A 26229-nucleotide genomic window follows, 5' to 3' on the forward strand; every position below is an offset into this window, starting at 1 on the left:
ATAGGTGGGAAAAGAAGAATCTTTCTAAATTATTGAAAAAAAAGGGAGGGGGGAGAGGTGGGGATGGGGGGAGGGGGAGTTTAAGATCTAAAATTGTTGAATTCAATATTCAGCCCGGAAGGCTGTAAAGTGCCTAGTCGGAAGATGAGGTGCTGTTCCTCCAGTTTGCGTTGGGCTTCACTGGAACAATGCAGCAAGCCAAGGACAGACATGTGGGCAAGAGAACAGGGTGGAGTGTTAAAATGGCAAGCGACAGGGAGGTTTGGGTCTTTCTTGCGGACAGACCGCAGGTGTTCTGCAAAGCGGTCGCCCAGTTTGCGTTTGGTCTCTCCAACGTAGAGGAGACCGCATTGGGAGCAACGAATGCAGTAGACTAAGTTAGGGGAAATGCAAGTGAAATGCTGCTTCACTTGAAAGGAGTGTTTGGGCCCTTGGACGGGGAGGCGAGCACTGTCGGGAGGGGGGTGGTGAGCACTGTCGGGAGGGGGGTGGGGGAGTGAGCACTGTCGGGAGGGGGGGTGGAGAATCTTCATCTCTTCTGATAGTCAGAGACCGGACACCCCGAAAGATTCCCGCGGGACCTCTTGGAAGTCTCGAAGTAAGCACATCCCCGGTATTCACGCGGGAGGTTTAACTCTGCCCAGATTGCTCTTTGATTGGCCAGAACCACAGCGACATGGGCATTTTGGCCTTAATTACCCTGGTTTTGACACGGATATACTTCGAGTTTTTCCTCAGCGGCTATAAAGCCGGAGTAACTCTCAGTAAATCAGCTGCAGTGTCAAAGCACTCGAGAACCCGCCGCAATGTTCACCATTCACCCCCTTCCTGACAATGTTCACCCTATCCCGCACCCCCGACAGTGCTCACTCCCCCCTCCCGACAGTGCTCACCCCCCCCCGACAGTGCTCAACCCCCCCCCGACAGTGCTCTCCCCCCCCCCCACCGACAGTGCTCACCCCCCCCTCCCGACAGTGCTCACCCCCCCTCCCGACAGTGCTCACCCCCCCCTCCCGACAGTGCTCACCCCCCCCCCCCCCGACAGTGCTCAGCCCCCGCTCCCGACAGTGCTCACCACCCCCCCCCCGACAGTGCTCACCCCCCCCTCCCGACAGTGCTCACCCCCCCTCCCGACAGTGCTCACCCCCCCTCCCGACAGTGCTCACCCCCCCTCCCGACAGTGCTCACCCCCCCTCCCGACAGTGCTCACCCCCCTCCCGACAGTGCTCACCACCCCCCTCCCGACAGTGCTCACCACCCCCCTCCCGACAGTGCTCACCCCCCCTCCCGACAGTGCTCACCCCCCCCTCCCGACTGTGCTCTCCCCCCCTCCCGACAGTACTCACCCCCCCTCCCGACAGTGCCCCCCACTCCCGACAGTGCTCATCCCCCCTCCCGACAGTGCTCACCCCCCTCCCCGACAGTTCTCACCACCCCCTTCTCCCGACAGTGCTCACCCCCCCTCCCGACAATGTTCACCCTATCCTGCACCCCGACAGTTCTCACCCCCCTCCCGACAGTGCTCACCGCCCCCTCCCGACAGTTCTCACCCCCCCTCCCGACAGTGCTCACCGCCCCCTCCCGACAGTGCTCACCCCCCCCCCGACAGTGCTCAACCCCCCGACAGTGCTCATGACCCCCCTCCCGACAGTGCTCACCACCCCCCAACAGTGCTCACCCCCCCTCCCGACAGTGCTCACCCCCCCCCCCCACAGTGCTCACCCTCCCCCCCCCCCCTCCCGACAGTGCTCACCCCCCCTCCCGACAGTGCTCACCCTCCCCCTCCCAACAGCGCTCACCCTCCCCCTCCCAACAGCGCTCACCCCCCCTCCCGGCAGCGCTCGGCCCTCCCCCCACCGGCAGCGCTCGGCCCTCCCCCCACCGGCAGCGCTCAGGCCTCCCTGACAGTGCTCACCGCGCCACCCCCCCCTCCTCCCAAATGTGCTGACCCCCACACCCAGCTTTGATCTCTCCCCACAACTATGCTCAACGCCACCCCCCCACCACCAAAGATAACACCAGATTCTGTGCTCCTTTGATCATTGCTTCTGCATTGAAGAGGACTGGTGATGAACAACACCGCTGCAATGTTCCAGTGAAGCTCAACGCAAACTGGAGGAACAACACCTCCTCTTCCGACAAGGCACTTTACAGCCTTCCAGACTTAACATTGAGTTCACCAACTTCAGATCATGAACTCTCTCCTCTATCCCCACTCCCTTTCAGATCCCCCTTTTAAAAATAATTTATTATTTAAAAAAATATATTTTTCTTTTCCCACCTATTTCTATTATTTTTAAATTTATTTCCATCCATTGTTTTGTCTCCACCTTTTCGCCCATTTCGATCCCTTCCCCCCCACCCCAGCCCTACTAGGGCCATCTGTCACTTGCTCGTCCTGCTTTCTACCCTTAATGTACCCTTAGCACATTCCATGGCTAATATCACCACCGTCAACACCCCTTTGTCCTTTTGTCTATGACGTCTTTGGCAATCTCTTCTTTGCCTCCACCTATCACTGGCCCTCTATCCAGCTCTATCTGTCCCACCCCCCTCAACCAGCTTATATTTCACCTAATTTCTATTTTTCTTTAGTACTGACGAAGAGTCATCTGGACTCGAAACGTTAACTGTATTTTCTCCGCAGATGCTGTCGGACCTGCTGAGTTTTTCCAGCTATTTTTGTTGTTTTTTTGTTTCAGATTTCCAGCATCCACAGTATTTTGCTTTTACCGTTGTCAAACTCCTCTTCCAATTACGCTCCGCTTTGGTTACTCTCACTGTTGCTGCATGTTCCATGTACCGATTTTTGATGAGTCATCTATCTCTGGTCTACCCCAGTGTCTTTCAGCATTGTCAAGAGCTTAATCCAGTCAACCTGATTGAATACAAAAACAGAATATCTGGAAAAACTCAGCAGGTCTGGCAGCATCGGCGGAGAAAAGAGTTGACGTTTCGAGTCCTCATGACCCTTCAGCAGAACCTGATTGAATGCCTTTTCAAAATGTACAAAATAAAAATATTATTCCTGTCCAAACTCTGAACTGTGTTCACTCAATAATCTCATAATGCTGATTGCTTCTCGATAAGACTATAAGACATTGGAGCAGAAATTAGGCCATTCGGCCCATCAGGTCTGCTCCGCCATTCAATCATGGCTGATAAGTTTCTCAACCCCATTCTCTTGCTCTTCCTCCCTGGGATTCAAACTGATTATCTCCAATGCAGTTCTGTGCCCTCCCACCCACTGTCTTTGTTACAGCTCTCAACACAACCTTCGGTGCTTGGGCGCTCAGAACAATTGTACTAAAGTCAGAACATCAGCATGCCTTTGCCTTCTTTCTTGGGTTGATCATCATTGTCTGCACGAAGTCCTTTGGCCATTCTCCTGAAAAGTAAATATCTTTGCACAACTTAGTTAACATTGATGCTGTTAGTTCCCATGTTGTTAGTCAATTCTGTAGGTATTTCACCTATTCCAGCTGCTTTTCCAGCTTTTACCTCATTTATTGCTGCTCTTATCTCCCTCTCTAATATTCCTGGTCTAATAAAATCGATGTCAACGTTACTCTCTTCTAGCTCAATTATTTCAGGTTTTTCATTTTTTTGCAAATGGTTCTTCAGTATGCTTCTTCCATCTTCTTTTATCTGGGTTTCTTAACACATTCCTTACTCTATATTATTGTTTTCAGTCCTTTATGCTGAGTGCCACTTATATCCTTTGCTTTTGCATAAGGTCTACCCTTCCTTGTCGATCCAATTCTTCAAGTATATCACACTGCTCTTTTAACCATTGTTTTTGTGCCTTTTCCATTTTTCTTCTTAACTTACTGCCTTCCACTATTGATATTCTTTCATTGTCTCCTTTCTTCTATTTTTTGCAACATTGCAGTCATAACCCACGGTTTCTTGATCCTTTTTCCTCTTAAAAGTCCCAGGCTGTTTGCCACTCCTTCTTGACAGATTCTTTGGTCTGTGTCCATTACATACGAGCATATGAATTAGGAGCAGGAGTAGGCCACTTGGCCCCTTGAGCCTGCTCCGCCATTCAATAAGATCAAGGCAGATCTGATTGTAACCTCAACTTCACATTCCCACCTACCCTGCTAACCTGTCACCCCCTTGCTTATCAAAAATCAATCTAGCTCTGCCTCAAAAATATTCAAAGAGTCTGCTTCGACTGCTTTTTGAGGAAGAGAGTTCCAAAGGCTCAGAGTAAAAAACTCTCCTCATCTCGATCTTAAATGGGCAATCCCTTATTTTTAAACAGTGACCCTGGTTCTAGATTCTTTCCACATCCACCCTGTCAAGACCCCTCAGGATCTTATATGTTTCAATCAAGTCACCTTTTACTCTTCTAAACTCCAGCGGATACAAGTCTAGACTACCCAACCTTTCCTCAAGACAACCATTCCAGGTATTAGTCTAGTAAACCTTCTCTGAACTGCTTCCAAAGCATTTGCATCCTTCCTTAAACAAGGAGACCAGTACTGTGCACAATACTCCAGATGTGATTTCACCAATGCCAGGTATAACTGAAGCTTAACCTCTCTATTCTTGTATTCAATTCCCCTTGCAATAAACAATAACATTCTATTAGCTTTCCTAATTACTTGCTGTACCTGCATTCTAACTTAGTGCGATTCATGCACTAGGAAACCCAGATTGTAAATGAAGTAAACAAACCACTAGATAGAAAAGACAAGGATACCACCAACATGAATAATAAGTAACATGTGCCATCAATAAAGATGGATGTGCTGTACTTAGATTGTCATCTTACATCTCAGAGCTCTGCAATCTCTCATCATTTAGATAATTATACTTTTTTTTATTCTTCTTGCCAAAATGGACAATTTCACATTTTCCCACATTACACTCCATTTGCCAACTCTTAGCCCACTCACTTAATCTATCTATATCCCTTTGTAGCCTCTTTATGCCCTTTTCACAACTTACTTTCCTGCCTATCTTTGTGTCATCAGCAAATTTAGCAAACATTCCTTTGGTCCCTTCATCTAAGTCACTTATATAAATTGTAAACATTTGAGGCCGCTGCACTGACCCCTATGGCACACCACTCGTTACATCTTTCCCAGCAGAAGATGACCCATTTATGCCTACTCTGTTTTCTGTTAGTTCGCCAATCTTCTATGCATGTCAATATGTTACCCCCTACACCATGACTTTTTATTTTCCGCAATAACCTTTGATATGACGCCTTTATCAAATGCCTTCTGGAAATCTAAGTACAGCACATCCATCTTTATTGATGGCACATGTTACTTATTATTCATGTTGGTGGTATCCTTGTCTTTTCTATCTAGTGGTTTGTTTACTTCATTTACAAATTCTTCATTTACTTGTTTCGACCTCTCTAGGTTCCACTATTTTCTGCATTTTCCACCTTGGATCTTCTTCAGCCGGAGTACCGTTCCATTTTCACAAGTTTATGATCTGAGTCTGTGTCAGCTCCCAGCTGAGCCTTCGAGTTTTTAACATTATTCTAGTATCTTTGTCTCACCATTATATAATCCAGTTGAAATCTTCCTGTATCGCCAAACATTTCCCAAGTATATTGTCCACTTTTATGATGCCTATCTCGTTTATTTGTTATCATGAGTCCTGCTCTTCAAACTTCTACTGGTTTCTGGCCTTGCACATTCCTTTTTCCAAGACCATATGGTCCTACTTCTTTGTCACCTCTTCCTTCTCCAACTATGCTATTCCAATCTCCCATAACAATTACATAGCTCTCCCCACTCTCCTGTTCGATTAGTCTTTCAATTCTATTATTCATTTGTTGCGACACAGTGGATGATAAATGCTAAGCTGCTCAAATCCCAGAGGGAAACTTGACACAGCTGCCATAACTGTTTTGCAATTTGTATTTTTATTTTGAGATGCGTGCCTTGAATTCAGCAGTAATAAGTCCACCGAGTCTTAGAGATTTTTCACAAAACTAAATTAAATGTTTATTGATAAAAGGAAAGATGTTAAGCACATACATAGGTCTACAAATTACTTCTATGATAACTCCTAGCTCCCCTAATTAGTCTGACTCCCAGTTACACCTCTCTTAAGGCAACAGTAAAACAAAAATAGATTTTAACAGACCCAGGCAAAGCACACAATACCCTGGACAGTGACATTCAAAGTGAGTTTTCTTAGCTTTAGTTCCTGGAGACAGCAGCTTGGTACATAGAAGCTGGAAGCTTTTCACAGATGTTAAATCTTAGAATTCCTTCCTCCTTACACATAACCTCATCTCCTTTATACATGTTTCTCCCTTTTATATGTCTTTGCAACTACTTTTTCCATAATATAAATCTTCCATAGTACTTATTATCAGTAACCTTTGGCTAAAATATATACTCTGTTTGGCTTAGCCTCTTATGGCTAGGTGTAACATCTTACCATCTTTTTGAAATTCACTACTCTGGTTTATCTAAAAATGCAAATATTATTCACACCTCACATACTAAAACTTCAACCGTGTTTACGTATTTAGCATTTCAAATGTAGCTCCCCTTTGATCACTCAAAAGCTCCAGACTAGTCTCTATTCAATTAAATCCCCTATACACACTCAGAAACTAATCCAAACCCCACTATTAACCTACCTTTAAAATAAATCACACTAATATTATGAAAATTATTATATATTCATGACAACATTTCATCAACCTCCTCAGCTGGGTGTTCGCTTGTGGGCGTGCATTCTTGAATGATAATGTCCACTGGTTTCCTCTTTAGTTTCACTAACATCAGTTTATCTGAATCGCATTTCACCTCACTCTCACATTTTGCAGCTTCTCTGCCTAGCATTACTGCTACTCCCTGTTCAGACATGTGAGGTCTGCTACCGGTATCACTGTAGCCTAGTACCACCTGTCCAATGGTTGAATTGTTGACGACTAAACCGACAACACAGTGGAAGGCAATGGCAAACCACCACTGAAAATAGCCAATAAAACAGCTCAAGATGGCATCAGCACAAATAAACACCAATGGCGTAGATGAGAACCGCTGTCAAAGGACAGATGAGGTCACACTCGGCAAGTGAGGAACTGAGGCCTCCCAAGTCGCCATCCAGCGAAATCCTCATATATAGAAAATGCCTTACCAGGGATAAAAGAGAAGCCATCAAGGCATTGGTGTATCTATGTGCTAATGCTTCATTGACTTGGATGCCATCAGGAGTAGAAACAGGGTTGTGTAAGGTGATTGGCAGCAGAGGAGCAGAACTTTTCTAATGTGTCATGCAGATAAGTCAATAAACTTGAAGAGGTTTCTTTGGAAATTAGGTATATATAAGATGGTGTTTTTTACATTAAAGTCCTCAGCTTTCACCCCTAGGTCTTATCCTTAGTCTAATCTTTCTTCTTTATAGTTCATGTAGTAGCCTTTGTAATGAAAGAAGTGCAGAAGTTTTTATTTTGAATATATAGAAAAGGTGTCTTGTCAAAATCAGAAAGTCCATCTCTGATGTTAAAATTGTATGGTTATTCCAGCTAAATATGGGCTGATATAAAGGTGTCACTTAGATTTCCAAGTTCCTTGAAATCAATAGAGGTGATATTTAAGTCAGCCAGCCCAGAAACAACTGCCAAAGCAGAAGTTAAGTTTACACAGGAGCAGGGAACCCAAGAGAAACTGATAGCATTTCTATGAAGCGAGTCTCATTACTGTGATATCTCAGAAGGTTAATGTCATTGTTCCAGAGGAAGGCAAAGGAACCAGTTCATCACCAGCTTCTAAGGCCAACGCCATACAATTTCTGGAAACATTGCTAAATGTAAGCAAATGGTCTTCAAAATATCATTAGAATGACTATATAATGATGCTAACTTACCTAAGGAGTTTAATCTTAAATTGATCTAAAAAATTAAATCAATTTCAAACATTTATCTCAACTGTAATTTTCTAACCAGCAAGCAGTTGATTATTGTGATATAGAATTATAGAAAGTTTATGGCCCAGAAAGAGGCCACTTGGGCCCATCATGACTGTGCCAGATAAAAATCGAGCCACCCAACCTAATCCCACTTTCCAGCATTTAATCCGTAGTCCCACAGGTTATGGCACTTGAGATGCATATCCAGATACCTTTTGAATGAGTTCAGAGTTTCTGCCTCAATCATCCTTTCAGGCAGAGAGTTCCAGATCCCTACTACCCTCTGGGTGAAAAGATTTTTCGTCACCTTCCCTCTAATATTTCCACGTATCCCTTTGAATCTATGCCCCCTCGTCACTGGCCTCTCTGCTAAAGTAAATGGGCCCTTCTCATCCACTCTATCCAGGCCCCTCACAATTTTGTACATCTCAATCAAATCTTCCCTCAGCCTCCTCTGTTCCAAGGAGAACAACCCCAGCCTATCCAATCTTTCCTCATAGCTACATTTTTCAGGTCCTGGTAATATCCTCGTTGATCTCCTCTGTACCCTCTCTAGTGCAATTATATCCTTTTTGTAATGGGGTGGCCAGAACTGTACACAGCACTCAAGCTGTGGCCTAATTAATGATTTGTACAGTTCCAGCATAACCTCCCTGCTCTTATATTCTATACCTCAGCTAATAAAGGAAAGGGGTTCCGCAGGGCTTCATAACCACCTTATCAACCTGTCCTGCTACCTTCAGGGATCTGTGGACATTCACTCCAAGGTCCCTCACTTCCTCTACACCTTTCACTATTCTCCCATTCTTTGTGTATTCCATTGCTTTGTTTGACCTCCCCAGGTGCATCACCTCACACTTCTCCCGGTTGAATTCCATTTGCCACTTTTCTACGCATCTGACCAGACCATTAATATCTTTCTGCAGTCTACAGCTATCCTCCTCACTATCAACCACACCGCCAATTTTTACGTCATCTGAAAACTTCTTTATCATGCCCCCTACATTTATGCCAAATCATTAATATATATCACAAAAAGCAAGGGACCTAACACTGAATTCTGCAGAACCCTACTGGAAACAGCCTTCCAGTTGCAAAAACACTTGTCGACAATTACCCTTTGTTTCCTGTCGCTGAGCTAGTTTTGTATCCATTTTTTGCTACATTCCCCTGGATCCCATTGGCTTTTATTTTTTTAACAAGTCTGCCATGTTGTCAAAAGCCTTGCTAAAATCCATGTAGACCACACCAAATGCAATACCCTCATCAATCCTCCTCCTTCCTCAAAAAAATTCAATCAAGCTAATCAGACACAATATTCCCTTAACAAATACATGCTGACTATCCTTGTTCTGATGAAGAGTCATATGGACTCGAAATGTTTACTGTGTTCCTCTCCACAGATGCTGTCAAGACCTGCTGAGTTTTTCCAGCTTTTTTTGTTTTAGTTTCAGATTTCTAGCATCCACAGTATTTTGCTTTTGTTTTTGATTAATCTGTACCTTTCTAAGTGACAGCTTATCTTGTCTCTCAGAATTGATTCCAATAATCTGCCCAATACCGATCTTAGACTGACTGGCCTGTAATTATTTGGTCCATCCCTTGCTCCCTTCTAAAGCAAAGTTACAACATTAGCAGTCCTTCAATCCTCAGGCACCGCACCTATATCCAGAGAGAATTGGAAAATGATGGTCAGACCTTCCACTATTTCCTCCCTGGCTTCTTTTAACAGCCTGTGGTACGTCTGATCCAGCTCTGGTGATTTAACCACTTTCAAGGATGGTAATTCCATTAATACATCCTCTCTCCCTATGTTTAACACATCTAATACTTCACACTCCTCCTCCTTAACTGTAATATCTGCATTATTCCCCTCTTTTGTAAAGACAGACACAAAGTATTAATTAAGAACCAAACCAACATCCTCTGCCTCTACATCAAGCTTACCTTTTTGCTCATTTATGGGCCCTACTCTTTCCTTAGCTATCCGCTCACTCTTAATGAATTGATAAAACATCTTTGGGTTCACCTTGATTTCGCTTGTCAATATTTTTTCATGCCCTCTCTTTGCTTTCCTAATTTCCTTTTTGATTTCGCCCCTCCACTTTCTATACTCCTCTCAGATTTCTGTAGTATTGAGTTCTCAGTGTCAGACATAAGCTTTCCTTTTCTGCCTTCTCTTACCCTGTAAGCTCCTTGTCATCCAGGGGGCTCCAATTTTAGCCATCCCACCCTTTTTCTTTCCTATTTACTCTGAACCACCTGAATCACCCCTTTGAATGCCTTCCACTGTTCTGACACCGATTTACCTTCAAGGAGCTGTTTCCAGTCCACTTTACTAAATCACTCCTCAGCTTGGTAAAATTGGCCTTGCCCCAATTTAGAACTCTAACTCCTGTGTATTTTTCCATAATCATGTTAAAACTAACTGAATTATGATCACTACCATCAAAATGGTCTCCTACTGTCACTCCTTCCACCTGCCCAGTTTCATTTCCAAAAACTTAGTCCAGAATTGCACCCTCTGTTGTTGGACTTGCTGCATACTGGCCAAAGAAGTTCTCTTGAATGCACCCTAAGAATTCTGCTCCCTCAATTCCTTTCACACTAAAACTATCCCAGTTAATATTGGGGCGGTTAAAATCCCCTACTATTACTGCCCTATTGTTTTTGCACTTCTTAGAAATTTGCCTACATATTTGCTCTTCTATCTCCCTCTGACTGTTTGGGGGTCTATAGTATACTTCCAGTAGTGTGACTGCCCCTTTTCTTAGCTCAATCCATATGATGATCCTTCTAACATATCATCCCCACTCACAGCCACGATTGTTTCTTTGACCAAAATTGCCACCCACCCCCAACAACCTTTTTTATCCCCCTATCTATCTCATTTGAAAACCCTGTAACCAGGAAAGTTGAGCTTCCATTCCTGTCTCTCTTTTAGCCATGTTTTTGTAATAGCTATAATATCATACTGCCATGTTTCTATCTGTGCCCTCAGCTCGTCTGCTTTATTTGCTATACTCCTTGCATTGAAGTATATATCCTTGAGCACTGCCAAACTCTTTTTTTATTTCCTAACCTTCGTTTCCTTCACCTTCCAGACTCATTCATTAGTTTTCTGCCTTCCATTTTCATTTCTGATTTTGTCCTGACGCATTCTACCCTTGGGTCCTCAAACTAGTTTAAACCCTGCCAACCCCAACAGCACTAGCCAAACATCCCACAAGGAACTCAGTTCTGGCTCTGTCCAGGTCCCATCTTGCCCAGAGCCAGTCCTACTGTCCCAAGAATCTAAAGCCCTCCCTCCTGCACAGCTTTCCAGCCATGCATTCATCTATCTTATCCTATTCCTGTACTCACTTGCATGTGACACTGGGAGTAATCCAGAGATTACTACTTTTGAGGTCTTGCTTGCTAAATTTCTATCTAGCTCACTAAATTCTGACTGTAGGACCACATCCCTCTTTCTACTTATGTCATTGGTTCCGATGTAGACCATGACTGCTGGCTGTTCACCCTCCCCCCTCAGGGTGCTCTGCAGCTGCCCAGTAGCATCCTGGACCCTGGTACCAGGGAGGCAACACACCATCCTGGAATCACGTTTGCAGCCACAGAAACATCTATCTGCTTCCCAAACTATCGAATCACCTATCACTATGGCTCCTCCAGTCTTCCTTACACCCTCCTGTGCAGCTGAGCCACCCTTGGTGCCATGGATTTGGATGTGGCTGCACTCCTCAGCTGAACTATCACTCTCATCAGTATTCAGAACTGAATACTGGTTGGAGAGTGGGATGCACTTGGGGGACTCTTGTATTACCTGCCTGGTCTTTTTTGACTGCCTAATGGTCACCTATTCCTTCTCTCCCTGCACACTCTTAATCTGTGGAGTGACCGCATTTATAAATGTGCTATCCACATAGTTCTCAGCCTCACAGATGCACCTCAGTGACGCCAGCTGCTGCTCAAGATCCAAAACCCAGAGCTCAAGCTGCTGCAACTGATGACACTTCCTGCACAAATGGTTATCCAGGACATGTGAAGCACCCTGGACATCCAGTACCCAAACTGTCTTTGTAAACTTTATTCTATATTTTATTAATTGATCCTATCTACCAATTATCTGTAATTCTAAGGCTAATAAATAAGTGATGGTTCATGATTTTGTTGTCCACTTCTTTGATAATTGCTAAAAAAGGGTTAATTCATTCAGTCTCTTCTGTCCCACCAAGGAAATGGGTAAACATTAAGTTGCACATGTCTCTAATACTGAGCAGAACATAAGTAGTAGGGGCAGCAGTAGGCCATTCAGTGCTTTGAGCTTGCTCCGCCATCCAATAAGATCCTACCCGACCTTCTAATTCAGTTGCACTTTGCCATTCTATCCCCAAATCGTTTTATTCCCACAATATCCAAAAATCTGTTGATTTCAATGGTTGAGTATCCATAGTTCCAGTGGTACAGAATTCCAAAGGTTTTCACCCCTTTGAGTGAAGAAATTTCTCCCATCTCAGCCCTAAAAGGCTGAATTCTTATTCTGAGATTGTTCCACACTGGAAGCAGACAAGCACTGCAACAATAGAAACAAACAAATTGCCACACCATATCTGTGCCATGGTTTTCTTAAAGGCCTATTCATTCTAAATGCAAATAATCCACACTAATTCACAGTGAATTTGCCAAATGGTTGAATTCTTTTCCAATTTGGTTGATTTAAATTCAAAAAATATTTTAACGCTTTTCCCCAGGAGCTAGTTGATGACAGGAAAAGCTTGTACTAGATTTTCAGTCCATAGTTTAATTGTAGCACAAATTCAGCTTCAGGAATGTAACAAACAAAATTTGTTGTTTTACGAGGTTGTGTCTAAAGATATTTCTTCTGTGATGGCAATTTCAGGAAACAGAGCATTTATTATATAGTCTGGCACTGCGCACTATGCTCACAGCTGCCTAATATACTTTCAAATCTATCATGCAGCTGATGACTTACACATCATCTGAACCTTTTACAGTAACTCAGATGTTTCAGGGCTTTGTGCCATTGAACATTATGCCTCTGTACAATATAATCAATAATTTTCTCCACTTATCATCCAATCCTATCCATTATCTTGTTGATCAATGCATTCATCAAGATGTACATACTCACTATTCACAGGCTCCAACCCACTTATACTGGAATTGATTAATCAACGTATCGTGATCTCCTCCATGGCTCCTCTGTTGGTTGCCTTTTAGCCCTACTGTTTTCTTTTCCTTTCCCTTCACTTGAAGCCTCTGTCCCTTCCCCAATACTTCCATGTCTCTCTCCCTCCCTTCCTAACTTCACATGAGTACCTTGCCTCTCTCCATGCCTCATCTGATAGTGCTCTTCAGCTGACTGTTTCTCCTACTGCTATCCGAGCAAGCATGTCTTCTCGATGCAGCTGCATATTTCTTCTGCTCCATCTTAAACATCTAGCTCTTCCAGTCTACCCCTAACTGCCTCATAGCCCATTCCAAGCAAAAAATCCATTTGAATCCCCTCCGAGGAGGTCACCTCTCTAATCTCTTCCCCATTACCCTTTTTTCCCCCAATGTCTGGTGGTCATCTAGTATTATTCTTCTAATATTGCCTACAAAAAACTTTTCTTTGTGAATGAAAGTCTTGGCACCTACAACCTGATTGTGGGTAAGTATTTTGATGTCTGTTGCCCCACAGGAACCTGGCTCACAGATGCTAAGCCTAAACTACCCCAGATCTAAACCACCCCTTCCCTCATCCAGGAGGCTGCACTAATTCTGTGTCTCACATTGTTGTGTACATTCAACATCTCTCCCCACTCCTTAGGCACCTTTCCCTTGTACAAACACATTACTTTCGTCCATCTCTCCTGCCTTGTAAGATTTTCATTATCTACCACAATGGCAAGCCACACAATTCCCTTGGCTAAATCTCATTCTTTCCTCTTTCAGCAGTTGAGCAATTCATCTTCCTACCTTGATATACCTTGTTCACTCTCCTTTAATTTCTCTGTGCTCCATCAACATCAATTCCCCACTCTTCACATTAACTCCCCCATTCATATCTTTTCCAGTCCATCAAGATTTCATGTGGCCTCATTAACTCTGCGATCTTGATTACTGACAAGAAAGAAATAATTTGCATTTATATAAGATGCAAATTCACCAAGAATTACTTTTGCTGTCACTATTGTTATGCAAATGCAGCAGTCAACTTGCATGGCAAGAACCCACCATCAGCAAATAAGTTAATCTTTTGGGAGTTTTCAGTTATCTACAATCACTCCCACATCTCCCTCAACATTCACTTCTCCAACATGACTAACTTCACCATCCCACTTTTCCCCCATGACTAGCTATTGTCTGAATCCCAATTCCCCTTCTGTGGCCCCTTCCCATCACAACACCATCCCCACTGTTGATTTGATCAACAGCTGTCTTGGTTCTGCCTTCAACATGCAGGCCAAGATGCAGAGACATGGCTGATCCATGTATTTGTGAATCACTGTAACTCTGAAGCATTGGAAGTCAGATTGCGACTGTTGTGATGGCCCATGTGCTTGTGGGGAAAAAAACTAGTTTATGTTGGGATGGTTATTCCTTTAAGAACTAGGTTTCTCTGGAAGATGACTTCTTCACCACCAGCGTTATCCATGCCATCAGTTTCCAAGTGGTAATCATGCAGAGAGAGAGAGAGATAACTTGCTTTTTGTGATGTTGGAAGCACAACAGACAATTTGTACACAGCAACCTCTCACAAACAGCAATGAGATATTGACCAGAAAATCTGTTTTTGTGATGTTGATTGAGGGATAAATATTGGCCAGGAAAGCGGGATAATAATTCCCGCTCTTCAAATTAGTCTGCCATGAGATCTTTTACATCCACTGGAGGCTTCAGTTTAACAGGATTGTGAATCTTTAAAGGATCAGTTTAAAGGATTGTGAATCTTTGGAATCCTCTACCCCAGAGAATAGTGGATGCTCCATCGGTGAATACATTTAAGGCTGAGATTGACAGATTTTTGGTTTCTCAGGGAAATAAGGGATATGGGGAGTGGGTGGGAAGATGGAGTTGAAGCCCAAGATCAGCCATGATCGTATTGAATAACAGAGCAGCCTCAATGGGCTGTGTGGTCTGCTTTTGCTCCAGTTTCTTATGTTCTGATGTGCCAGAGGACTGGAGAATTGCAAACATTATACCCTTGTTCAAAAAAGGGTGTAAAGATAAGCCCAGCAACTGTAGGCCAGTCGGTTTAACTTTGGTGATGGGGAAAGTTCTAGAAACAATAATTCAAGACAAAATTATGTTAAGAAGTAGATATAGTTTAAGTAAGTTATATTTGTATTTGTGGGTGTTAGGAATAAGCTATAGCTTTAAGTTTAAGTTTTAGCTTTAGGTTTAAGTAAGTTATATGTTTTACTTGTAGGTTTAAAAGGTGAAATCTGGGTCTAGTTTCACTTTAAAGAATGTTGCCTGCAAGTCTGTGGGTTTGCTGGTATACCTGCATTTTTAATAAGATTTTATGATTCTCGAAGTGGTTTAGGGAAGTTAAAACAAAGTAGAAAAACTGGGCCATTGCCTAGCAACAGGAGCAGACAGATGCAGAGAAACAGAAAGCAGTTTAAGTTCAGTTGGTGATTATGGTCTAAAGTGAAGAAAACAGTTTAAGTCCTTTCTAGATGGACATACTAGCAGAGTGCTGAGGAAAATAAGTCTAAGAATTCTAGATGAGTTGCTGTAAAGTTAAAGTAACAGTGAATGTCGAGTGAGTCCTGGATCTCAAAGAGATACTAAGTTGTCAGCAGTCGACTGGGAGAGTGAATTGCAGGGGGCAGGTCCTAAAGGAAAAAGAGAAAGATCCCAAGAAGATCTTTAAGTTAAGTCAAAGGACAAGGACAGGAATCTGGAACAAGATCCTGCTCAGTGGAAGTGAAAGCAAGGAGCAGAGGGAAAGGCTCTGAGTTAAAGAGAGAAAGCTGCAAGAAGCAGACTCAAGGCAAAGTGGGCTTGCAAGAAGCCAAGGATCCGAGGAGACAGCCAAAGGTTGGTGACTCCTTACTGTGGGCATGTGAAACAGTGGTGAGTGGTGTTCTGTTGGCACGGCTGAGTATCTGAGAGAAAGTGTGTGGAAGCTTGAATTCACGTGGTGATCCAGGGGAGAGAAACATCGTAAGGAGAGTTGAAACCTTGGAGGTGGACCCTTGCAGAAGGCGTTTGAGAGACAACGTTGTTTGAGAGAAGATTCCAAGTGAATTTTCGAGAGTGGAGATTGGAAATCCTCATGTGAAAGGCGGAGTTCAGTGAGACCGGTTGGCTCATGGTGTGACAAGCGTCCAGGGGGAGTTGATGGGAAATCCACAGCATCTGTTTGGGATGGCATCTGAACACTTAGTTTCAGAGTGTGGTGTGTCTGACCACAGGTCACGTATTGGTTTACATGGTCTGTGTACTTACTGGTAACATTAGAGTATAAGATAGTTTTTGTAACTTGTGTTATCCTTTTGATTCTGTATATATCTGCAAAGGTTTAGTTGTGGGTGAAGGACTATCATAATATAGTTCATCTTTTCTTGTTTAATAGATGTTTTATTCTTTTGTTAAAAGTTCATCAGCTGACTCCTGTGACTCTGTTCAGTAGCCACTCTCCACATTTCTAAGCAACAAATAAAAGTTAGGATCTATCAAGCTGGGTTCCACCCTGGGATCCAGCTTGTCCAGAAGTACATAGCTGGGATCATAACAATTAATAGTCACGTGGACAAATGTGTGTTAATTAAGGAAAGCCAGCATAGATTTCTTAAGGGAAAACTTGGTGGAGTTTTTTTGAAGAGCTAACAGAGAGGGTTCATGAGGGCAATGCTGTTGATGTGGTGTACATGGACTTTCAAAAGGCATTTGATACAGTGCCACACAACAGACTTGTGAGCAAAGTTATAGCTCATGGAATAAAAGGAACAGTGGCAACATGGATACAAAATTAGTTGAGTGGCAGTAGACAGAGGAGTAGTGGTTAAGGGATGTATTTTAGGCTGGAAGAAGGTTTGTAGTTGAGTTCCCCAGAGGTCAGTGTTGGGACCCTTGCTTTTCTTGACATATATTAATGACCTAGACCTTGGTGTACAGGGCATAATTTTAAAATTTGCAGATGATATGAAACTTGGAAGCATTGTGAACCACGAGGAGGATAGTTTAGAACTTCAAAAGGACGTGGACAAGTTGGTGGAATGAGCAGACAGGTGGCAGATGAAGTTCAATGCAGAGAAATGTGAAGTGATTCATTTTGGTAGGACAAACTTGGAGAGACAACATAAAACAAAGGATACAACTTTAAAAAGGGTGCAGGAACAGAGGGACCTAGGTGTTTATGTGCATAATTCATTGAAGGTGGCAGGGTAGATTGAGAGAGCAGTTAGTAAAGCATATATTATCCTAGGCTTTATAAGAGGGGCATAGAGTACAAAAACAAAGAAGTTGAACTTGTATAAGATGCTACATTTACCTCAGCTGGAGTACTGCATCCACTTTTGGCCACCACTCTTTATAAAGGATGTGAAGGCATTAGAGAGGGTGCAGAAAAGATTCATGAGAATGGTTCTAGGGGTGAGGAACTTCAGTTATGAAGATAAATTGGAGAAGTTGCGACTGTTTTTCTTGGAGAGAAGGTTGAGAGGAGATTTGACAGAGGTATTCAAAATCATGTGGGGTCTGGACAGAGTAGATGGTGAGAAACAGTTCCACTCATGAAAGGATCAAGAATGAAAGGGCACACATCTAAAGTAATTGGCAAAAGAAGCAAAAGTGGATGGAGAAAAACTTCTACATGCAGCGAGTGGTTAAGGTCTGGAATGCACTGCCTGAGAGTGTGGTGGGTGCAGGTTCAGCTGAAGCATTCAAAAGGGAATTAGACTGTTATCTGAAAAGGAAGAATGTGCGCAGCTACAGGAGAAGGTGGGAGAATGGCACTAAGTGAATTGTTCATTTGGAGAGCCAGTGCAGACAAGATGGGCCAAATGTAAACTGTACTGTAAATCCTGTGCAGAGTGTCAGTCTTGATATTTGAGCTCAAGCTTTAGAAGGGGACTGGAACCTTGTAACTTAGAGGGAAGTGTACTGCCAACTGAGCCACAGCCAGAGGAGGACTACAGAGTTTACGGAGGGTTGTGGAGCTGAAGGTTACAGAGATAGAGAGGGAGCAAGCAGAGGTTATGAGGTGTTGCTGGACTGAGAGCCAATGTCGATCACTGACTCCAAGAGTGAAGGATGAAGGTGACAACGCAGCTGCCAGTTAGGATAGAGAAATAAAGAATTTTAGCCTGAGCTCAAGTTTATAGAAGGTAGAAGACAAAAGCTTGAACTCTCTTGTCCTTATAGACGTTTGTATTTTCAGCGTGGTCTCGCCTCTGTTACTTTTTATTTGTAGATTTTTTGAGACGAACACCCACAAGTGAACAACACAGGTGTGTTTTAGTTTGAGGGCGTTGCTGGGTCTGTCTGTGAATGGCTCTGGAAAGTACAGCCCTGTCGCTGTGTGTGTGACATGCGCTGAATACATGCGCTGATCCTGTGATCTGACCCTGTTCTTGTGAACGGCCACAGCTCAGCCCGAGTTTCTAGGACAACCTCGGAGAGCAGCCGGGGAAATGCGGCGCTTGCATCACAATTAGCAGAGGCTGGGCAACCAGAGCAAGTCGGCGCCTGGGAATAACCGTGCGAGCATCCTCGTAAATGGGATCGAATCACCTGCCGCAATGCACCCAGTCCGAGAGACCTTTGGAAAGTGGAACTGAATCGGGAGGCGATCGGGAGGAGTTTTCCATCGCGGATATTTGAAGCCGAGACTGAACTCAACTTGGAGCGAGGAGATAGTCACTTCCCAGCCGCTCGCTACTGTGGCTGAGCCTTTCGTATCTTACAACTTACTACCGAGGGTAGGTTGTGAATTCAGCTTTGCACTTTGGTACAGTGCTCTCAAACTTGCTTTACAAGTCCTGTGTTTTTATTTTCAGGGTTTACTCCATAACCTCAAGTCTGAGAAGGATTTCTGTTTTAAACTGGGGTGGGGGGATGGGAGAGGGGATAAAGTTTTCATATCATTAGAACTATTATGTAGTTTTACAGTACATAGTTGTAGCGAAGTTTCTCTCGACAATATTGATCAGGAATGGCCGTTTTATCTCGGTGCCATGTTAACTATCGGAGCGCACCAACAGGTCACGAAACTCATTGGAGCCAGGTCGTCAGCTAAAGTTAAAGGCGCCATATAAATGCAAGTTTGTTGTTGTGTAACGTGCAGGAGCAAATAGGTATTTGTGTAGCCTTCAATACAATGTCTGCTCGCTCAATAAATGAGCATGAAGGCTGTGGATTGATTAGAAACACAACAGCAAATTCTTTCTCTACAAATTTATGGCGAACATTTTGTCTCGATCTTTAGTGATTTTATCATTTCAACACCTTAAGAAAAATAGTCTCAGGGCACTAACATTGCCAGAGAGTGACAGCAGCATGAAGGTGCCAGTTGTAAATGTATGGGTGGCCTCTTTTTAATATTTCATTTCACAGCAGTAGCCTTTGCCATCATGCATTATGTAGATTTGTGTCCGAGTATGATACTGTAGAGTTGCCACCTTTTGTTCCGGTCTACAACGGGGTTTTGGCAAATCATATTTCAAATCTGTGACAGGATGTTGGAGGATCAAGAGATTCATTATCTAGCCTGCTTCCGCTCATCTGCTGCTGAAACCCTCATGTCTGCCTTTTGTTAGTTCTAGACTTGACTATTCCAGTGCTCTCCTGGTTAGATTCATTACTCCCAACCTGCTCAAACTTAAGAGATAAAAACAAAAAGCTAAAAGCTACTGCGGATGCTGGCATTCCAAAACAAAAACAGAATTACCTGGAAAAACTCAGCAGGTCTGGCAGCATCGGTGGAGAAGAAGTCAGTTAACGTTTCGAGTCTTCACGACCCTTCGGCAGAACACAATGCAGATGGCAGAATGGCAGAAATGGCAGAACCGAAGGGTCGTGAAGACTCGAAACGTTAACTGATTTCTTCTCCACCGATGCTGCCAGACCTGCTGAATTTTTCCAGGTAATTCTGTTTTTGTTCTGCTCAAACTTAAGATCACCAAAACTCTGCCACCATAGCATAGCCTAGGCCACATCAGGTCCCATTCAGCCATTATCCCTGTGCTCGCTGACATGTATTTGGCTCCTGAATGAGCAAAGCTTTGATTTTAAAGTCCTCCTCCTTGTTTTCAAATCCAATCATGGCATCACCCCTCCTTATCTTTGTAATCTCCAGTCCTACAACCCTCTGAAACATCTGGGCCTTCCAATTCTGGTCTCTTTTCTGGCTGCCAGTTTTAATCACACTACCATTGGTGGCCAGGCCTCAGCTTCTGAGGACCTAAGTCCTGGAATTCCCTCCCTAAACCTCCCCACCATTCTACCTGTTTTTCCCTTGTAAAGCACACCTTTTAAACACACCTCTTTGACCAAGCTTTTGGTCATCTTCCCTAATAACATTTTACATGGCTGGTGTCAAATTTTGTTGGACAGTGCTTTTGTGAAGTGCCTCAGGATGTTTTACTATGTTAAAAGTGCTAAATAAATGCAAGATGTTGTTGCTGCTAGTTTGATATCAAGGCAACACAGGAGACGTTATGACTCCACAGCTACAAAGAAACAGCATTTCTAAAACGGCATTTCCAAACACCCGTAAAACTGGATTGATGGCAACTCTGATTTTTTTTTTAAATATGCAAATGTACACAGAAAATAAACCAACACTCATTCCAAATTCCTGATGGACATGTTTCAGATGCCAGTTGGGTATGCTGCACACCAAACTATACATTAGTTTAACAATGTATTCCCAACACAATTTACAAAGAACTTCTGCTACTGCAGTGTCATTTCTATTCCCCATGTACTGTTCTAGGGAGATATTGTTGTAGTTCTAATTAGCATAGAATTCAAAGACACTTTTGTGTTCTCAGCTTCTTCACTATGAACTGAATGAATATGTTTCAGCGTTGGTTTCATTTTGGTCTTTATTAGCTGTCAGAGCGGAGACCAGAACCCTGTAAATCCAGAGGATGATTCGAAAGCACATCACAGAGGTGAAATCATATTCACTCAATCCGTCAGATATCCTGTATTGATATCAATGACAGATGTAGGGATTAGCAAAATAATGGCAAGCTTACATTGTGCAGAGCTGCATTACCTCCTAGTACTGTGGAATCTGTCCTGTTCAAATTGTTGGCTGGATTTCAGTGCACCAATGGCAATGCAAAATTCATTGTATAACTTGATTGAAAGTTGCAGCACTTGTGTCCTTAATTTTGTGGTCGCAGATCTTCCTTGCTGTCAAGAGATAAATCTTGATATGCCAATAACATGAAGACCACACTGCTGTCCTATCTGAGCAGAGTGAGTGCTCAGCCCACCCATGGCCAGAGAGTGCGACTTGCAGAGTCCAGGAGCAATAACAGCATCTGTTTAGGCAGGCAGCCAATGACGTTGTGCCTGGAGTGTTTACAACTGCCTCTTGGGGTGGTAATCAGTGTCACAGTAGCACTAATACCACAACATTTATACTACAACACTGCTGCAAAGCAACCTAGTGACAATACTGTGATATAATATAGCATAATATTAACACTTATAAGATCAATATCATATGCCCATAAAGCTGGTAGGGAGACAGACATTATTTCTTATGAAAAATCAATGTAATATTGACACTGTATCTTCACAAAATGGACTCCAAGGGAGTCGACTGATTCTTTTGTGGTTTCTATACAGAGACAGACATGTCTGAATATACCCCTGGGAAGTTACTTAAAATGCACAACAAAAACAAATACCTGGAAAAATTCAGCAGGTCTGTCAGCATCTGCGGAGAGGAACACGGTTAACGTTTCGAGTCCGTATGACTCTTCAACAGAACTAAGGAAAAATAGAAAAGAGGTGAAATATAAGCTGGTTTAAGGGCGGGGGGGGGGTGAGACAAGTAGAGCTGGATAGAGGGCCAGTGATAGGTGGAGATAACCAAAAGATGTCATAGACAAAAGGACAAAGAGGTGTTGAAGCTGGTGATATTATATATGGAATGTGATAATAAAGGTTCAGATAGCCCTAGTGGGGGCTACTTAAAATGCAAATGGTTTTCCCCAGGTGCTGATTAACCATTTCAATGAGACTTAAAATGACAATGGCTGCTAGACCTGCCAGCCCCATGAAGATGGAATTACAAATAAAGTCATTCAGGAGGATAATCATAGCTGAAATGTTGATGAGATAACCAACATTCTCCCATGTGTGTCAATGACATCAGTTTCAATGCATTATGTGCACAATAGAATACATAAATACTGTCATCACGTGATTGAAACTGGCTGGAGAGAGAGCCAATATACAAGGGCAGCCCAGCAGGTCAGTCTGGGATATGAAGGCTAGAGGGAAGCCATCTCTTGCCTAGCATAAGGGAGGACCTTGCCTCAAATGTCACCTTAGGCAGAGAAGAGGGGCTTATTCCTTTTACCTGCCAGAGTATAGTTCTTCACTACAGGGGCTTGACCAACTTCAACTGAAAAGCCAGGCGCTTGCTGTTGTTTGGGGTGAACCAGTGTGAATTCATCATCAGAAACCTGACCATCATTTTTCTTCAGTGCACCAAGAGAAACTGTTTCAGGCCTGCATTACTTCAACTACTATCTTGAGGACTGATTTGAAGTGACCCTTTTTAATCCTTTAAGTAATTTAAGTGCATGTTACATCTTTATAAATCATCTGTTCTTGTGTGTGTGTCTAGTATTGCGTGAGGAGTGAGTGTTGTAGCAATTACTTTTGATCATTGTGAGAAATAAACATTCATTCTTTCTTTTGAATTACACTTACAAGAAAACCTGTTTTGCATCTGTCCTTTAAAGTCACATCATTCAGGGGGTTAAAGCACGCCTTTTCAAAAATACATCTTGTTGCAGTCAACTGAGAGGTGAGGAAAAGGGAAAATTATCCCATATATCTCTCCCCATCCACAACAGTATTGTCAACCCACACCTAAGTTATCTGTCCTTTATTATTTCTGATACAACAATCAATTGTGCCATTTGTATATTTTAGAAATTGTATTGCCAGTAAGTTCAACACGCAGCTAATTATTTACTTTCTCCGCAAAAAATATATCTACAAATGAAAGTTCTTTAAATCTCGGAGGTTGTAAACAGATTTTTTTTTAATGAAAATGCTTATCAAACTGCATATATGTACTTATTTCAGGCAATATTTGGTGACTGTGTATGCAACAATGCACTGAAATATTGACACTACTATGTCTGAAATAAAGCTGTAGGTGGAGCTGAAATTACTTTCTAATGGATACATATTGCAATCATCACTTATTTAGTCTCGCCAATTTAGAATTTGACAGATAGGATAGAGCATGGAGAATTGAAGGTGAATTGAGTGAGAAAAAAGTTTTTGAAATAATATTACATGAAGGGTGTAACAAGAAACCTTTATAGCATCTTCTATGTAACATAAGCAATGAAACCTTAAAACACTGGACACTGGGTGGAAAGAATATTGGCTTTTCTGAATCGCCTCATATAAGATTATTGAAGAACGAGCATCACCAGTACAAAGCATTTCCTTTTTAAAGTATCAGGAGAAAGATGTTGGTGATTGGGGAAAAGCGTTCTTAGAATTCTCTACTGCTGACATTGCCTAACTCCATTACAAAGACAACACTGTGTGCTGGGTAACAGGCCCTGTATTCAGCAAAACCAAACAAAAGCGATGTGAAAGCAGTAGGGTGCAAAGAAACTGCTGCGGATGAGCTCACAGATGATATTCATGGACAGTTTCAAGACAGGAATCTTGAGCTGATATAGAGCTGTGTGTTGTAGCAGGTTTTCTAAGCATGGGGCAGAAAGTTAATTACAGACTGGGCAAGAGAATAGCATGTTAATTAACTTTGTATTCGCATGCCATCATAACACCTTCTGGACCATTCACTTTAATCTTTAATACATGCTCAGGATAAGATAATGCAAGGAGTTTTAATGTCAGGTGACTTGTGCTAGAGGAAACAAAGCACACTAGTCATTGTCAGTGTGGTATTTCATTTAGAGTTTTCAGTAATACCTTAGAGATTACATTTGCTGGTGCAGTGGTGGAAATTAAACAGGTCAACCTCACATGTTTTTTTTAAGTACTAAATTAGGTGGCCAACTGAGCAGAGATTGCTTTTCTATGGCTTAATCAGTGAACAGCTTGTGGGATATGACTGACCCATGGAAACTAGAGATCAGGTTAAAACTCTGATCTGCATTGAGTTAGCTGATCTCTAAGAAGGTAGTGCAAGGACTTTAATTGGACCTAGCATCTCAGGCTACAGAGGGGAGAAAAAATAAAAGCCAGGGTTCACATCTTTATCGGAGAATGTGTGTGTGTGAGATGCTAATAATGGAAAATGACCCCCCCCCACCCACCCCAAAACCCCTGTTGTATGCTCAGCAAAAGTCACAAACTTTAAGAGCGATGGGAGAAAATTGGGAGTGGATATTATGATATTTCCTGCAGGTGGAATATTCTAGCTTATTCTGGGTGTGATGATGTTTCCAGAACTGTATTACTTTGCAGTGAATGTGGAGCTCTTTAGCAGAACTTGTGGTCAACGGTTCATGCTGTTACTGTTTCAGACTTCAGGGGGCATTTTTTCACCTATTCCAACTATTTCTAAATATTGAAGAGCTGGTGCTAATTCTGCTGAAATGACAAATACTAATAGAACTCAAAAATTTCTGTATCAGTCTATTAGCACAGTTGTTTACAAATCCAGGTGCAAATTTTGGGAATTGTGGGGGCATTGGGTGGCTGCTGAAGAAAATTATGTGTACGTGAAATTTAAAAGAATGAGACTGTTAAAAGGAATCATCACAATTGGGTGACAATTACAAAAAGGATCAAAATGCATCTTATCAAGTGGTAACTTTTGTCAAGGTTGCAGGGACAGAGGATTAAAGGATAAGGCACAAGGTGAAAGGGAAGCAAACCTCATGAGCTAGCAATGAACATGTAGGCCAGCAATGGAGCAGCCCAGAAACTGACCTATTTTCTAACTGTTAAAGTGAAGGTGGTATCGTTTACTGTGATTTATGAATAGGATTGCCCTAAGTCACATCCTATAGCATCATCACGTTAAACCAGCAGTGCAGTTTTCTTTAAAGGAGGTGGATGCAGACCTGAGTAATAAGTGACTGGTACTGTCACTGGTCATTGCAGCTCTATGCTGCACTATAGCAGCAGAAATCCTTAAGACGCTCCCTAATATCCACATCTTTGCCCATAGTTTTTGGTTACCCTTCTAATATCTTTGACTCTACATCCATGTATTTCCAATTGATGCACTGCAGATGCAATGCAGGAATTTACCAAGGCTCCTTAGACAGCACCTTCCAAACCCACGACCACTACCATCTAGAAGGACAAGGGCAGCTGATAGATGGGAATACCACCATCTGGAAGTTCCCCTCCAAGTCACTCACCATCCTGACTTGGAAAGATATCACCGTTCCTTCACTGTCATTGGGTCAAAATCCTGGAACTCCCTTCCTAACAGCACTGTGGGTGTACCTATACGACATGGACTGCAGCGGTTCAAGAAGGCAGCTCATCACCACCTTCTCAAGGGCAAGTAGGGATGGACAATAAATGGTGGCCCAGCCAACGAAGCCCGCATCACACGAATGAATAAAAATTAAAATTACACGGTCATGATGTGATGTATTACATTAAATGTGCTGTGCATAAATGCAAACTATAATTGACTGTACACTGCTCAATGAGCAAGAACCCTGGACACCCATTTATGTGAACCGTAACTACATCACTTCCATGTCGTTACCACATGATTTGCAAGCTCTTGCCAGTTTCAGGTAGGAAATTTCCAATGTTACCTGTTTATCCACCAGAAATTCACATCATGTACAAAAGGAATGCAAACTGTAAATCTGCCTCCACCCATTTTATCAAGCCATTATTCGTCACAAGCTGACCAGTGAGCAAATGATGAGAACAACAGGAGAATCAGCCTCCATGTCTGAGTATTACTGAAAAACGTTTTGAAAAGAAAATTATTTTCATCAGATTGACTGAGTAGAAGGAGCTCAATCTCAAATAAAAGACTGGATTTTGCTGGAAAAATAATTGCACGTCAACAGCACATGATGCAAATTTCCAGAACTGGCTGGTTGATTGACACTGCTCCTTGTTTGCTTAACACAATCAAATCTTACCCTTAGCCTACCTGTG

At 42.8% G+C, this 26229-nt stretch overlaps 1 protein-coding gene and 1 long non-coding RNA gene across 2 annotated transcripts in view; both read left to right on the forward strand.

Moving 5' to 3' along the window:
- Positions 1-525: 525 nt before the first annotated feature.
- On the forward strand, positions 526-5591 carry LOC144685618 (uncharacterized). The gene is made up of 2 exons (XR_013577750.1): positions 526-598; positions 5382-5591. It is a non-coding gene; the product is annotated as an uncharacterized LOC144685618 (long non-coding RNA).
- A 12842-nt stretch (positions 5592-18433) lies between these two features.
- Positions 18434-26229, forward strand: part of LOC144685219 (dual specificity testis-specific protein kinase 2) — a 106036-nt gene continuing 98240 nt past the window's right edge. The window contains exon 1 of the mRNA XM_078549651.1: positions 18434-18833. The gene's annotated coding sequence lies outside the window, so the exon portion shown is untranslated. The remainder of the gene's footprint in view (positions 18834-26229) is intronic.

This window comes from Cetorhinus maximus, chromosome 10, assembly GCF_964194155.1.
Source record: "Cetorhinus maximus chromosome 10, sCetMax3.hap1.1, whole genome shotgun sequence".
NCBI lineage: Eukaryota > Metazoa > Chordata > Chondrichthyes > Lamniformes > Cetorhinidae > Cetorhinus > Cetorhinus maximus.